At 47.0% G+C, this 13,218-nt stretch overlaps 1 long non-coding RNA gene across 1 annotated transcript; it reads right to left on the bottom strand.

The window, feature by feature from the left end:
• Window positions 1–353: 353 nt before the first annotated feature.
• Window positions 354–12,892, bottom strand: LOC111094492. Its single transcript, XR_005354923.1, has 4 exons — window positions 12,743–12,892; window positions 8,223–8,346; window positions 7,915–8,059; window positions 354–839 (listed from the first exon to the last, which is right to left on the bottom strand). It is a non-coding gene; the product is annotated as an uncharacterized LOC111094492 (long non-coding RNA).
• Between the last annotated feature and the right edge of the window lie 326 nt (window positions 12,893–13,218).

The raw sequence follows: 13,218 nt of genomic DNA on the forward strand, positions 1-13,218 counted from the left end.
TTCCACTTTCCGCAGCTAAGCACTATTGAAAGTTCGGAATCTCTTTCTAGAGGTTTTCCTACCTGTTGAGTGTGAGCGCACACGCAGGGCACACTAAGCATAGACATGCTATCTTTTTCTTACTCAGATAGGACTGTATCTTACATACTCAAAACAAAACAAAAGCACCGTATCAGCAGACTGTTCCTGGTGGTAGCCTTGATCCAAGTTGTGCTTCTTGCTTTTTTTTTTTTAATTTTTATTTATTTATGATAGTCACAGAGAGAGAGAGAGAGAGAGGCAGAGACATAGGCCGAGGGAGAAGCAGGCTCCATGCACCGGGAGCCCGACGTGGGACTCGATCCCGGGTCTCCAGGATCGCGCCCTGGGCCAAAGGCAGGCGCCAAACCGCTGCGCCACCCAGGGATCCCCACGCTGTGTTTCTAACATAGGATTCCACTCCATAGTATGGAGGCAAACATGAAAATGCATTTGGTGGCGGGGCTGCCATAACAAATTACCACAAACTCGGTGGTGGAAAACAGCAGAAACTTATTCTCTCATAGTTCTGGGGGGGTAGAAGCCCAAAATCAAGTCACTGGTAGGCTGTACAGTCTCTGAAGGCTCTAGGGCAGGATCTTTCTTTGCATCTTCCACCTCTAGCTGCTCCACCAAATCTTTGGCAGTTCTTGGCTTGTCGATGCATCAGTCCAATCTTTGCCTCCATCTTCATGTAGTCTTCTCTGTGTGTCTTCTCCTTTTCTTATAAAGACATCAGGCATTGGATTTAGGGCCCATCTTCCTAATTAATTGCATCTGCAAAGACCCTATATCCAAGTAAAGGCACGTTCTGAGGTTCTCTGGAAGACAGGAATTTTTAGGGAGACCACTATTTAACTCACCACAGTAATCATAGATTTTGACAATTACATTTTACTACACATTATCTGTGTCCTAGCCCCCATCCAGACGGACATGTTATAACAGCCCATTCCTGAAGAACGTTCCATTCATCCTATCAACAAATATGTTGAACCACCTACTATGTGCCAGGCATCTAGATTGGAATGAACTGTGAACAAGACTGCTGTGACTCCTGCCTCACACGGTACAGCTGCTCTGTGAGACAAAGGCTGTGCCTGTCACCAGAGAATCGCCATGCCTAGCACAGTGTCTGGTGCTTCATAAGTAAATGTCCATTAGATGAATAAGTGAATGGATAAATGAGAGATACGGACAAGCCGATATTCACAATACATCGTGAAAGTATGCTGTGATGGGGAAATGACAGAGCAGACGGTGCTGTTGGGACAGCCAAAAGGGCAGCCATAATCTAGACTTTCAGGGGTTAGAAATGCTTTGTTGGAGGAAATAACTCCTCAGTTGAGATCTTGCTGGAGTTAGTTGAGCAAAAGGTGTGGATGGGAAGGGATGGAATGGATGTTGTAGGCAGAGGAAATGTTGGCTTAGCACCTGGAAGTAAAGCAGATTGTGAAGATTCACCAGCCTGTAGGAAGATCAGAATGTCTCCATAGGAGACTAGTGAAGACGAGCTGCTGGGCCATCCAGAACAGTGCTGTCTACTAGAGCCTTCTGCAGTGATGGCAGTATTCTAGATCTGATCTGTCCAGGGTGGTAGCCATGAGCTACATGTGGCTAGTGAGCACTTAAAATGAAGTTAATGTAACCAAGGAACTGAACGTTCAATTACATTTAATTTTATTAAATGTTTAATGATTTTAATTTAAATAGCCACGTGTGCTAGTAGTTTTACACTGAACAGTGCGGCTTTAGGTCCTAATATCCTGACTTAATTTAAAATCACAGTTTTGTCCATTTATTCAGCTTCTTCCTACACCAAGTCTTTCATCAGATCTACTTTCAGGAAGCCAAATGGATCTGAACTTTGCCTGCTCTCCAGGTTAAGAGACTTTGGCAAATGCTGCAGAGTCCAAGAGCTGGCTGACAGAGGCAGAGTGAGGCCTTAAATAAGAAATAGATTAACATTTAGTAAACGTCTGTGGGCATCTAGACACACATTATCATGTTTTTTGAAATACACTTTGTTCCTTTTAATTTTAAAAAGTGAAATGTAAACATGCACCAACAGTGGAAAAGACCCATTGCCGCTGGAAGAGTCAACTGAGGATCGGAAGTCAAGAGGTCAGGTGGAAAGAGAGTTTCTTTTCACAGAATGCCCTTTTCTACTGCCAAGTATAGTATGAGCACACACTATCATTAAAAGTGAACCAAAAACCAAAACCAAAAACAATGGCTCTTAGCAGTGAACAGTGGCCACTGCAGACTGAAGGAAATTGGATTGCCCGTTGGCTACGGGAGCCTGCCAAGCAAGGTCCAGGGTCACTGAGATTTACTTGGATGCACTTACTGCAAATGAGATTTTAAAAGCTCACCATTTCCCAGACAAAATGCTTCCCAGCTGTTGTCTGTGGATGTGCAAGGAGGCTCCCGAGGTCCCATTAAGGAGCAGGCAACTAAAATGTACCCAAAGCCAAATAAGCCATGAGTTGCAGTTTCTTTAGAATGTGACATGACAAGGGGAACTGAATCCCGACTGTGAAAACGCAGTCCCAGGGGCAGAAGTGGTGGGGCCACAGCTGGGTGCTAAGGGCACGGCTGCAGCAGCCTGACATGTGGCCCCCAGGCCTCAGACGGGCAGCCTGGCCACCCCTGCATAGCCTCCACCTGATAAGGATGGCCTGCAAAGCTATTGAATTTCTTTTTTCTGTCTTTGCATTCAGTAAGTAGCTTTTTTATCTTAATTTGCATTTCCAGTGAGGGTTCCCACTGGAGAGACAAGGTGATGACTAGTTAGAACCAGCACTGTGGTTCAGCAGGGCTCCCACGGAAAGGAAGGCGTTAACTCTTGCCAATGCCCACGTTCAGTCTCAAGGGGGTTTGGATTTAGGGAGCCAGCGCCAAGTGTGGAACCAACGCAGGGTTTGGAATGAGAGGAACCCCGCCCCCATTCTGGGCTTCTCTACTCACAGGAATGTGATCTTGATCTCGTTACTTAACCTCTGAGCTTTGGCTCCCTCCTGTGTAGAATGGAAATGATGGAACTTTGTGGAGTTTGGGTGAAAATTGACAAAATAGAGGCAAAACACTTGAGATGAAGAATGTGATAGACATTCGAGAAATGATTCTCTCAATATATATTATGTATGTATTGTATGTATCTCTGGAGAGAGAGATAGAGATCATATATATGACCATATAAGACCATATATATGACAAGATTCCTCAGTTAGCCGAATGTGCAAGCCACGGCTTTGGGGTGACCCCAGGCATCAGCATCAACCTCTAAGCCCCTCAAGAATCCATCTGCCCACTCCTCATCAAGGTTATTTAGGTTTGGGATATCAGATAAAGCTCTGAGGACAGGAGTCTGTGTCTAGGCCTGGTTCTACCACTAGCTGGCTCAGTGACTGAGCAAGTGACCAAAGCTGCCTGGGCCTCAGTGTCCTCATCTATTAGACAAAAGAGATTTGATCCAAATTCAACTTACACTGAGATAACTAGTTGGGCCAGATGACCTATAAATCTTTTATGCTCTAAGATTAAAAATGTGTTCTTTGCTCTATATGATGGAAGTTTGAAAATCACATGCTCACACTCTGTAGAGTGCATCCACCTCACATTTGGGGAGGGGCAGTGTGTGGCTCAGAAGGAAGAACCAGGCTTCTCCCCAAGTGTCTTCCCTCTCATCTGCTGGGCTTCCCTAGCTTTCTTTTGCACTGGACCTGGAGGCGGACAACCCAGGAGGGCCAGCCTTTCTTTCATTTCTCCCTGGGCACATCCTAGGTGGCTGGTCCTCAGTCTTCTGTGTGTATCAGAACCACCCAGGGAGCTTTTTGGAATTGAGCTTCTGATCCTTTTCCCTGTCTATTCTGCTTCTGTTAGCCTGGGGCCAGGGCAGGGGGTGGGGGAGGGGAGTGGCAGGATGGAGTCAGGAGTCACCCTCAGCAGTTCTAAGGTGGGTGGTCTATGGACCACCTTGACCTAAGCCATGGTCCCTCATGCCGCTCCCACCCTGACCCTGGTACGAAACAGGAGGGAACCGGAGTGCCTCGCTGCCTGCAGAGGAATGAAATCTTGCTCAGTGGAGAGGGCTGAATGGCGTCTGAATCAATGCCAACAGGCATTTCGTGATTTGTCACCTGGGACACCTGAGAGAGAGAGAGAGAACAACCCTGCAAACCACAAAGAACAAAAGGTGGGAGTCGTGGCAGAGGAAAAGGAATCGTTTCCCGCGTATTCCATCCTCTCCCTGGATCCTGTGTGCCTGAACACTTACTGACGGCACCTGCAATGGGCCCCCATGACTGTGTGTGGTGGGACCGGAGCAGGTGCCCTTTGGTGGGAGAGGAGAAGGCCTCCTTGGACATGTGTCACGAGCCCATGTTCTCGGCCAAGGTTGCACCTGGCTCCAAGCACCTCTGGAGTCTGTGAGGTGGAATGTGTCTGCTGTCCTGTTTGAAAATGCCTTTCCCTGGAGGTCAGATGGGCCCTTAAAGAAAACATTTTCTGGCATTTAGTGAAAGTTTTGCAACTGGCTATTTTTTAAAGACTTTATTTATTTGAGAAAGAAAGAGAGGGTGAGAGAGAGAGAGCATGAGCAGGGGGAGGGGCAGAGGGAGAAGCAGACCCCGCCACAGAGCAGGGAGCCCCATGTGGGACACAATCCCAGAACCCTGAGATCACCACCTGAGCCAAAGGCAGATGCTTCACCAACAGAGCCATCCAGGCATCCACAACTGGCTGTTTTGTATCAGAAGCGAGATGTCGATGTTACTGGATCTGATCCGGAAGGGAGAGAGTCAAGGCAGGGTTACTCATTCATACAGCCTAGCAAGGAGAGTGTAATGGAAAGAGCTCAGGTGGATGTGGTTCAGGCCTGTTTCCCCAGAAAGCATCCACAAGGACACCTCCGAAAAGACAAGAGTCATTGGGCACAGGAGGCTGGTGCAGCACTAGTGCTGGGAGACCATAGGGTGCTCTGAAGGGGAGCAGGGGCAGGGACTGAGAAGCCGTAGCAGTTGTACAGAGAGACGTCTAAAAAATAAAGGCCGTTTCTTCTCCCTGAGTCAGTAAAGATTAAGACCATGAGCTTCAGAAACTACCTCCTAGAGCTGAACCCAGTTCCTGCTCCATAAATTTAGACCATTACCTAAACTCGATCCCCTGCTTCTGCACCTATAATTTAGGGCAACAGTGTTACCATTTTCATAGGGGTGTTCTGAGCACTGAATCACTCATTGGAGGTAGAGCCTGGCAGACAGCACTCCCTGAAGGCTAGCTGGCCATTGTTCACAAGTGGCAGGACAGATGGGAAAAGTTGTACTCAGGCTGGGAGCCTCAGGTGCAAAGCTGGGTTTGAGCAAGCCCAGGTATTGTAGGGGAGAGAGGACTACTTCTGTCTTTAAATGAAGAAGAGAAAGCTTCATCAGTCAACAGCCAGTGAGAGAATGAAAGACGTAAGTTTTCATCCCCTTTTCTCTATCTTTCCAACATATGAACGCAATGTAAAATATCCGCCCCCCACCCCACCCCCAGAAGAGAACCCGTCTTTGGCCCTCAGCCCCCTCGGTTACCACACTGTTTCTCTCCCCCATTTCCAGCATAGCTTCTGGAGGGGCTGCCACATACACCATCCTCAAGTGCTTCCTACCGTGTCTCATGAGTACGTCCAGCCAGGCCTCACCCGTGACCACCACCACTGTCCAGGTCCCCAGTGACCTTCATCCAACGCTCAGTTCTTATTCTGCTCTTTCTTGACTGATGTGTAGCTCTTGGCACAGTCAACCACTTCCTCTTCATTATGCAATTTTCAATTGGCTTTGGGGACACGGCACTTCTGTGTTCCTGGCTGCTCCTTCTGAGTCTCCTCTGCTGTTCCTCCTCACTCCCAGACTCTTTGTGTTGGGGTGCTCAGGCCTAGTCCTCCTCACTTCTAGTGATCTCATCTAGTCTCCCGGTTGCCAAGAGGGTGAAGTCTCCTAATTTTATATCTCTGCTGGAGACCTGCCCCCTAATTTCAAACTTTATGACCAACTTCCCAGATAGATAGGCATCTCAAGCCTGACTTCTCCAAAACTGAACTCTTGCTCTTTCCTCCACAACTCACCACATGGCACAACGTCTCGTTTTGGCAAATGACAGCTCACCCTTTCAGTAGCTGCTGTGAACTGAATTGTATTGCCCTCTACCCCAAATCCATATGTTGAAACCCTAAGCCCCCATGTGACTGTATGGGAGACAGGGCCTCAAGGTAATTAAGTTTATTTATTTATTTATTTATTTATTTGGTAATTAAGTTTAAATGAAGTTGTAAGGTTGGAGCCCTGAGCCAACAGAATTGGTGTCCTTATCAAAGAAGAAGAGACACCAGAGTTCTCTTCCCACCATTGAGGACACAATGAGAAGGGTGTGGTCTGCAAAGCAGATGGAGGACTCACCAGAAACCAGCCACGCTGGGACCCTGGTCTTGGACTTCCCAGCCTTCAGGACTGTGAGAAATGAATTTCTGTTGTTCAAACCACCCAGTCTGCAGTATTTTGTTATGACAGACCAAGCAGATGAATACAATTGCTCAGATCCAAACACTGAGCATCATCCTCAACTCCTTTCTTTCTTCCACATCCTACGTCCAATCTGTCAGCAGATCTTATCCAGTCTGTCTTCAAGACAGAGCCAGACTTTACCTACTACTTATCACCGACATAATTCAGACCACTGGATCATTGCAATGACCTTCTTAGCTGATCTGCCTGCTTTGGATTGTACCACCTCACAGCAGTTTATTCTCTAAACAGCAGCCCGAGCAATGCTTTTAATGCTAAAAGCATTTCTGTGCTAGCACACCTTTGGGGACTGGCTTCTCAGCTTGCTCACAGAAAAGCCATCATCTTTTAAAATGGCCCACAGGGGGGCGCCTGGGTGGCCCAGGCCTAGGAGTATTTGGCTCAGGGTGTGGTCTCAGGGTTGTGAGATTGAGCCCCATGTTGAGTCGAGGTCGTGTTGGGGTGTAAGTAGGGCCTAGAGTCTGCTTAAGATTCTCTCTCCCTCTCTCTGCCCCTCCCACTCGTGCTCTCTCTCTCTCTAAGTTGAATAAATAAAGCTTTAAAAAATAAAAAAATTAGGGATCCCTGGGTGGCGCAGCGGTTTGGCGCCTGCCTTTGGCCCAGGGCGCGATCCTGGAGACCCGGGATCGAATCCCACGTCGGGCTCCCGGTGCATGGAGCCTGCTTCTCCCTCTGCCTATGACTCTGCCTCTCTCTCTCTCTCTCTGTGACTATCATAAATAAATAAATAAATAAATAAATAAATAAATAAATAAATAAATAAAATAAAATAAAAAATAATAAAATAAAAAAATTAAACATAATAAAACAAAATGGCCCCTAGGCCCTACACAACGTCTACATTCCCCTCCTCAGCCAAACCACAAGCTCTCCCAGCCCCTTCCTGACTTCTTCTTCCCTCACCCTAGCACACAGATTTGTCCCTGCCTGGGTCCTTCTCAAGATTTTCCAGGCCTTCCGGGTCCCAGCTCAAATGTGGTCCTCACAGGGAGGCTTTCCCCGAACACCCTGTTCAGAGGGCAGCCTCCCCACCCACGCACATGTCCTGTCCTGTTTCCTGACTTATTTTCTTCACGGCACTGTCACCATCTAACACCACATATGGTTTGCTTGCTGGCTTGTTTATTGTCTGTCTTCTGCCACAAGAATATGAGAACACACATTTCAGGAGAACTGTTTCTGGGTTCGTTCCCGGGGAGCCTTCGAGCAGACCTGCTACCAAGTACCGTCCCGTGAAATAGTCATTGACTAAACGAATAAATGAACGATTTGTTACATTTTTTTTCCAGAAAGCTCAAGCCTTTGAAATGAAGTACTCTTTAATACTTACATAACTGTCTCTAAATAAAGATTTTTGCTTCAGAAGTAATTAGGCGCACACCAATTTGCCCGCAGCTGGTTCCATGTAGGCAGTCTGGCCTCCAGGCCCCTTGTGGAGCTGTGAGCATACTCTCCTTTCCTTTGCCAGCCAAGTCCTGCAAGGGGGGAAACACCCTAAAGCCTGTGTTCATAAACCTTAAGGGAGAATAACATTGTGATGGTGTTCTTTAAGAGTACAGGTGGGAGTGTTAAAAGATGCGTTTAAAGATGAATTTGTTGGGGTATTTAGTTCACTTGGAAAAAATTCAACCTTTTTACCTTCGACCCGGTACCTGGGAAGTCTTCCTTTGGAACATGGGAAGTTTCCATTCTTCTGGTATTGGAATACTCCTTGGGAAAACAGCATGGGGATTCTAACAGTTTCAGTAGGCTTGGGTCTCACCTGGAGGGAAACAAGAAAATTACCCAGAAAGGCAGCAGTGTCATCCTCCTTCCCGGGCTGTGCCCCAGGCCTGCTGAGAGCACTTTCCCAGGATGAGCCTGTAGCAAGCAGTCTGGCTTGGCCACCTCGTGCCTCTGACAGCTCCCCCTCCAAATCCCAGGATGCCCCCCTCTGAGCCACAGGATGCCTGACAGCTCAGGCCTGCAGCCAAGAACTATTACTGGAACACTACTTTCTGCTTCTCCTGAAGAGACCACTGGTGGTTTTTGCTTCAGAATACCCGCCTTCTGGGAAGAGCCTTCTACAAAGCAGATTTATTTATTTATTTATTTATTTTATTTTATTTTTTTATTTTTTACAAAGCAGATTTAAAAGTGTATGAGGTCACAAAACACATTCTCTTTTCCAAGGGGTAGGAAGAGCAGGACCTTCGGTGAGCTGCCTGGCCACCAGCAAGGAGTGTCCTCCACTCATCCAGCTGGGCCTGCACCTACTTTCTCAGTGCAGGAATAATTGACCCCGAGATGAAGCTTCTGCATCTCAGACCAGAAAGTCCAATGTGCCCAGAGTGATAAACCTTGCTGCCTCCCACATTCCTGATTAGAGCTGCTTGTGGAAAGGTGACTTTTCCCAATTTCTGGCCTATGGACACTGTTCATCCCTTCAAATATGGTGCCTTGATGAATGCCTGTACTGGTTGGGTTTTTTGTTTTTTTTTTGTTTTTTTTTAAGATTTCTTTGAGAGAGAGAGAGAGCCCATGGCAGTGAGAGAAGGGGAGGGCAGAGAGAGGAGGAGAAGCAGACTCCCCACTGAGCCTGACATGGGGCTCAATCCCAGGACCCCGGGATCATGACCTGGGCCATAGGCAGATGCTTCACTGACTGAGCCACCCAGGTGTTCCCCCTGTACTCATTTTTAAAACTTTCTGAAAGAAATTTGGTGCCTTCAACCTTCAATGAAAGGGAGGAAGAGAAAAACACAATGGATGTTTACATAGCATCTGCCTGCGAGAAACACAAAGCACTTGGCATCTAAGGGAAGTTTTCAGATACAGTGGCCAGACTCTGAAGGCCCAGGTGCTTTCTGTCCCCTTTTATGGGGCTCGGGTAGATATAAATGATTTGCTTCATGTCTTTAATATATTACTTAAATTTAGTATAAAAATTCCAAGGGGTGCCGAAGGGCTCCGTGAAAAGCTGCAGGGCTTTCCTCCACCTCCCTCTGCCTGACCCTCCACCTCTGTTCCCCTCTGGGCTTTTGTTTTAATTTTACATTGTCATGGTTCACATCCAGGTTCTCTTCTAGAAACACAATGGAATCTGCTGTGTTCTCTCTGTAGAGGCCTTCCGAACATTTAAAACAAATAAACATTGTCTGACACGGAAATGTGAAGGCCTTTTAAGATCCTCAGGCTCTAACTCTTGGAGGGCTGTGTCCGTATGGGATTGTCAAACAAAACCCCAGGACAGCCCATCCTGTTATCTTCAATCATCCCCTTTGGGGTGGCAGGAGTCCTGCAGGTAGTGGCAGATCCCATCATGTAAAGACTCTTCATTCTGCATGTATCTACATGGCTTGAGACCAGGTTTGCAAGGCACACACACGTTGTGCAATTATCTGGGAGGTAATTATGAACTACATCTTGCTTGCTGCCTTGCAATCAAAGTCAGGAGAAGGATTGCACAGCTCAACCTTGTTCAGCTCACCAGAAGGGCCACTGTAGACTTCTGAGCATGAGTTTTTGGACAGGGGAGCTGAGAAGATGGAAATGCAGGCTTCTGTTTGGATTCCCCAAAGCCTTCGATGGATAAAAGACTTTCTTAAGAAGATGCCAAAATCCTTCTCATCAAACAATAGTTACCAAGCACCCACACTGAGACCATCGCCTGGTGAGTGCCAGTGCACCAGGTAGACCCCTGCTTCTCCGTTTCAGGGGCTGTGGACTCGCACGGACTCAAGTTTGATTCTCGGCTTTGCCCTTGTGAGCTGTCAGCTCCTGTCAACTTGGTCTCTGTAAACCCGTTACCTAAGATATAAAGGGTGCTGCTTGACATGTCTTGTAGGATAGAGAAACAAATACGGCCAGAATGCTGTGCTATACAGAAGGATTAATTATATAGCTGTTTCTTGGGATCCCTGGGTGGCGCAGCGGTTTGGCGCCTGCCTTTGGCCCAGGGCGTGATCCTGGGGACCCGGGATCGAATCCCACATCGGGCTCCCGGTGCATGGAGCCTGCTTCTCCCTCTGCCTGTGTCTCTGTCTCTCTCTCTCTCTCTCTCTCTCTGTGACTATCATAAATAAATAAAAATTAAAAAAAAAAATTTTATAGCTGTTTCTTCACCTTGCCTCCTCTCTCCTCTTCTCCTATTCTGAGTAGATACTAAGATTTTTGACTCCAGTCAATCCTATTTCAAGTGGGGCTCGGCGGACAGCTGCAGACTGACCTTGCCTCCAAGAGCATTTTTTCAACTAAAGTTTCTGGAAAGAATACCAACTGTCTCTCCATTCTGTTTTTGTTGACCAAAATTTTTAAGTTTCAAGATATTTTACCTTTCCCAGGTGAGTTAAAGATAAAATCACACTTTTTAATTTGATGGTATGCAATACTATAAGCACTGGCTGAATCTCAGCCAGTGCAAGATTAGTGAGTTGGAAGGAGATTGAGTTGATAAAAATTCTGGTATTTTATGATTATTTAATAAGATGGAGATCCCAGAATATATGTATGGGTTCCACATGAGGAAGCATAATATCTGCATGGGCCTCATGTTAGTGTGAGGATTAATTTCTTAGCCAAGTTTTTTTTTTTAAAGATTGTATTTATTTATTTATTTGTGAGAGACACAGAGAGAGACACAGAGACACAGGCAGAGGGAGAAGCAGGCTCCCTGCAGGGAGCCCAATGCGGGACTCGATCCCAGGACCCCAAGATCAGACCCTGAGCCAAAGGCAGATGCTCAATCATTGAGCCACCCAGGCGTTCCTCGGCCTAGTTTTTAAAAGATGTCTGTAAGTAAGAAAAGCTTTATATGTTCCTTCCAATTTCTATTGAGCATGGATACACAGAAGTGATACCAGAGACAATGTAGCTAGGCCATCCATTAAAATTAGTGTGTGTGCACACACACACATTTCCATTTAAAACCTAGTGATGGAAACAAAACAAAACAAAAAACAAAAAACAAAAAAACCTAGTGACAGGGCAGCCCTGGTGGCACAGTGGTTTAGCGCCGGGGTGTGATCCTGGAGACCCCGGGATCGAGTCCCACGTCGGGCTTCCTGCATGGAGCCTGCTTCTCCCTCTGCCTGTGTCTCTGCCTCTCTCTCGCTCTGTCTGAATGAATAAATAAATCGTTAAATAAATAAATAAATAAATAAAAATTGTTTAAAAAAAATAAATAAAACCTAGTGACGATAGTGAAATAAAAGAATGCCATTGATAGGTATCAATATAGACAAAGAGTACACTGGAATGTGCCAGTATCACTAAGTAAATTGTGCATCCAGAATTAGTGAGCAATGAAATTACTCTTTTGCTTTTTAACTCACATGATGTTTTCAAAGCATCTTCAAGCTTGCTATTGTTAGAACAACTTAATGAAAATTATAGCCAGTTGCTCAGAGTTTGAACATCCAGGCACAGGCTTATTCTGGCCTTTTTAGGGAGCCTGCTTCTCCCTCTGCCTATGTATCTGCCTCTCTCTCTATGTGTGTCTCTCGTGAATAAATAAATAAAATCTTAACAAATAATAAAATTAACAAATTTCAACCATTTTATGAAGAGAGAAGAAATGATTAAATCATGGCATGTTATTACCACTTCTGTTACCAGTTATACCCAATCTTCTTCATGCACAGGATCACCATCACTCATGTCCCTAAATAAGTATGTGTCAGCTCGAGCTACTGTAGAAGGCTTTTCATATTTCTCGGTGACGTTGTTATTGCTACCTACTCCCCTATCCATCTCTTGATAAAGTATCTAGTACTTCAACAAGTAATGATTTAAATTAGATGAAAAATTGTCTCTTGGATTACATTTTAAAGAAGACTCCAGGGTGTGAATCATGGGGTAGTAAGTCATGCTTACTGCACGATCTAGGACAAGCCGGGAAGCCTCCGGGAGGCCATTAGGAACCAATGCCCTGTGTGGCAGCACTCGTAGCCTAGAGGCTTGTCTATCTCGTGTGAAATTCCGAGTACATTTCCAAAGCCCTGAAAATGAAAAAGAGCATACAGCCACATCTTGGAAGCGCTTCTCTAAATCGGCCCCTTAACCGGAGTCCCAGTGCCCCTGTGCCTGTCGCTGGAGGCCGGGAGCGTGTCCTCTGCCGCCCACGGCACCTCGGGGCTGCTGCGGCCCGGCCGGGTCCTGACCTCCCTGCACCTGCTCACCTGCTGCACACCGATGCAGCTCAAGGCCCCGCCGAGTCCAGGTTGGAGGAAGCCGGTGCTTCAACAGCAGAGTATTTTGAAAGTGTGACGACCAGTTTCTTAGTAACGGAAATTGGTCTGCTCAACTTAATATTTTACTAAAACATTTGCTCCCACGTACATGTTGTAAGAGAGGACTCCTCTCCCCTCTGGAATGTTTAATCTGTGGCTGATCCGCAGAGCTGAGGTGAGAGGTCGCTCTAGCGCCCGGCGGGCAAAGAGGGGGGGGGGCGGGGGGCACCTGCAGGTGGAGCCGAGAGCACCTGCGGGTGGAGTCTGGAGCCCCTGGGGGTGGAGCCCGGAGCCCCTGGGGGTGGAGCCCGAGCCCCTGGGGGTGGAGCCCGGAGCCTCTGAGGGTGGAGCCCGACCCCTGGGGGTGGAGCCGAGAGCACCTGCGGGTGGAGTCTGGAGCCCCTGGGGGTGGACCCGGAGCCCCT

The sequence above is a fragment of the Canis lupus genome, chromosome 2 (genome assembly GCF_011100685.1).
Source record: "Canis lupus familiaris isolate Mischka breed German Shepherd chromosome 2, alternate assembly UU_Cfam_GSD_1.0, whole genome shotgun sequence".
In the NCBI taxonomy this organism is placed as follows: domain Eukaryota; kingdom Metazoa; phylum Chordata; class Mammalia; order Carnivora; family Canidae; genus Canis; species Canis lupus.